The 3,351-nt window shown below is 26.3% G+C and overlaps 1 protein-coding gene across 1 annotated transcript in view; it reads left to right on the forward strand.

Moving 5' to 3' along the window:
- The first annotated feature begins 946 nt into the window (after window positions 1-946).
- Window positions 947-3,351, forward strand: part of LOC111628108 (UBX domain-containing protein 6-like) — a 38,600-nt gene continuing 36,195 nt past the window's right edge. The window contains exon 1 of the mRNA XM_023371830.1: window positions 947-1,395. The gene's annotated coding sequence lies outside the window, so the exon portion shown is untranslated. The remainder of the gene's footprint in view (window positions 1,396-3,351) is intronic.

Here is a 3,351-nt window from a genome sequence, read left to right on the forward strand (position 1 = left end):
CGGTAAACAATTTTACTCTTACATTTCAGATTACTTTAATCTAAAATGTCTTTTAAAATATTTATAATTTTTATTTATCTCTCCGTAATAATAAAGGTAATATTCGCATTTTTAATATTATCTGTTTTGATAACATCCAATTATATAGAAGAGTCAACGTATCATATAATTTTTAATTCGTCCTAGGAAACTTATAGACTTTTGTATCTTCTCAAACACACTATAAGAATGTATGATTAAATATTTAAAAATTGTAATAAATTCTACATACGCACGAACAAAAACAATTTTTTAAAATTATTTATTTTGTTGTTTTATTAAACTCTTTCCGCCATTTGGGGAACTAAGAGGGCCTCTTTTAGCAAGCCCATTATGGATTCGGCCAGTCTCACAATGGGGCGGCCGGGTGGTGAGGGACGAGGCCCGTCCGGGTCACCCAGAGTGGTAGGCTGTCATCCGGCCGTCTTTGCCATTTGTTTATAAAATTAAAAGTAACGAATTAAACAATATATTATTTATTGAATTGCTTTTCTAAGTATCATATTTATATTTTCTTCAATAGAAATATACTTTGTAATTTCTTACAAGATAAAGAAATTTATATTGTATAATATAATAAATAACAGTAATCTAAATACTGAAAGACATTGAACTGTTCCATTTATGAATTTTATTAAATTATATAAGATAATATATAAAACATTAGCAGCAAAAAATGTAGCAATATAAATATTCGCAATTCGAATTTAACATAAATTAAATCTGCTAAATTTAATCACGTGAACGAATCCAGTCACTAAAATCATTCCTGTGATTAATTTAGGCAACATAAAAATTTTAAAATACTGAAATTATCTCGTAAAAATAGCATATTAAATACTATTATTATAACGTACGAAATAATACGTATTATAAAATATAACAGGTTGATTTGCAACGAAAAAAATTAATTTATATTCGTATGTAGACTAATTCACGTGATTAGATGACCTCGGTCACGTGACCGGATAATTCGGACAAAATTTCTTTCGGCCCGCAATTTTGGCACCATAAAAATATTATACGTATTTCGTAATTTTAACGGATAATTTTTATTAATATTATGTTACAGACGAATAGAAATTAAACGAGTATAGAAGCGTAAGTGCGTGATTGATGTAGAAGTCGTCTGTCTTTTGAATTACGACAGAAGTTCGAACGTTTAAATGTTGAGTCATTTATTTTACATTGCGGATATCTTTTACGAATATTTGATAATTCCTTTCATTAATATCGAAGAATTCGAATGGAAGTTATTAAGATCTTTACTCATCCTGCTATTTATCAATTTAGTATTCATTACACTGGCTTGGAATAAATATGGAAACAAAATAAGTGAAAGGTTTATGAAGCCAGGTAAATATCCACTTTTATTAATTAGCAATTAAAATATGATTCAGCATCTTATGTAACTTATTTAAACATTGCAAATGTGTAGACATGTTTGTTAAACCATTTTGTTTTCTTTATGGGTAGAAGTTACTTTTAGGTAATTAATGTATGTAAAATGTATACACAGTTTACGTAAAAGTAACTTCTAGCAACACTGTTGGGATCTTAACACAGCTGTAGAACATGCCTGTGGTCACCAGTTTGTGTGAAATTAATCATAGCAAACCAGCCACATACAATAAAATATTAACATTTATTCTATATATGAATTATGGCGCGACTGTACAGGTTAAAACACGGAACGATACTACATGCATCTGCAGAGGTCCAAATCCAACAAGAATGTGTGATGTCATAGGTCAGGTTTGTACAGTTCAGGGGTTCCACCTTGTGGTGTCTTTGGAATTTATCGCCAAAGCTGTCGCTACAATGCCCAAAGGATCTGCATCTGTACCATTTTTATATTATCTATCTACTAATTACAGTATATTTGCATCCACTGTCTTTATCATTAAAATTTATGTAAATTGATTGTAGATATTAAAATAAAATGGAATCTAATGCTTCAGCCTTTAATATTGTTTAACACAGTCTAGATCAAATAGACACACATATGTATGAGGTTATTGCATTAGTGAAGGAGATTAATTCACAAAATCTTTAATGATTATTTAACATCTTATTAATAAAACTTGATGATAAATTATGGCTCTTAAGCCCGTGTGTGTACGCGTCTATTTGGTGTAGTCTAAGTGTTAAATACTGAAATTAAATTAATGAGATTATTTAAAAGGTGAAATAAGTTTTTTAAAAAGTACCCTATCGAAGGTGGTATGTATTTGAAAAAGCTCGATTATGTCTGTTTTTAAATTGCTACAAATTATGACGAGCATTGGTATTATATCTTTAAGAAAATGTTTTTGTATTTGTTATAGTTTACATTTTATTTGTTTTGTATTTTATTTTATTTTTTTGTTTTAAGGAACTTCTTTTAGCGTAACTGAAATTTTTGTGTATAGATTTGACGTAGTCATATTCTTCAAATTTATTCATTTTTGTTATAGAATTACTCTTATCTTTTCTGTAAGAGATTTAGCTTTTTATGATGACGACAACAATGAAGTTGAAGGGAGAAAAATACAATTTTATTGTTTAATAAACTTTTGAAAATTGAAGAATTTTTTTTTTCTGTTAAAAGTATTTTACCTTTTTTGTCAGATTGAGTTTGAGTTTTGCTTTGGATGTATATGGGGATTGTTTGTGAAAAGAACATTGAAGTTGGTTTTAACAAATTGCTATAGTTAATAATGAATAACATTACAATATATATTAAAATATAATGGTAGTATTTTAATTAATAATTAAATGAATGTTTTACATAATAAGCTGTTGTTGAATATATTTATCTATTTAAAATTTGTTTTCCTATGTGCATATTATTAAACAATAAAAAAATTATTTCTTTATATATTCATTATATAGAATTAATTTTTCTTTAGTTCATATTTTGTCAGCTATTATTCAGGCTAATAATAGAATGTTACATTAGTAAAGGTAGTTATAAGATTTTCACAAGTAATATTTTCATTTTCTGTGATATTAAAATCACTCCATAATTCAAATAGGTTATGTAGTATGAATATTTTTGTTTTTCAAAAATAAATAGCTCAAAATATAATTTAATATGTTTATTAAATGATTTAAGTTTTTATATTTAGCATTTTTTTAAAATAATATATTTGTTAATATATCAGATTTAACATATCTATAGCTTATTGAAGTTTTTTTTCCAAGAAAGTTAATATTAGTGTTTTTTTTAAAATAAATTAATTTTTAATAAAATCACGAATATTAACTATTTTAGAATATTTTAGGTTTATTAAGACAATTCTAAAAAAACCCCCCACATTTATATATATA

The sequence above is a fragment of the Centruroides sculpturatus genome, unplaced genomic scaffold (genome assembly GCF_000671375.1).
Source record: "Centruroides sculpturatus isolate CEXI.00-Female unplaced genomic scaffold, Cexi_2.0 scaffold430, whole genome shotgun sequence".
Taxonomy (NCBI): Eukaryota; Metazoa; Arthropoda; class Arachnida; order Scorpiones; family Buthidae; genus Centruroides; species Centruroides sculpturatus.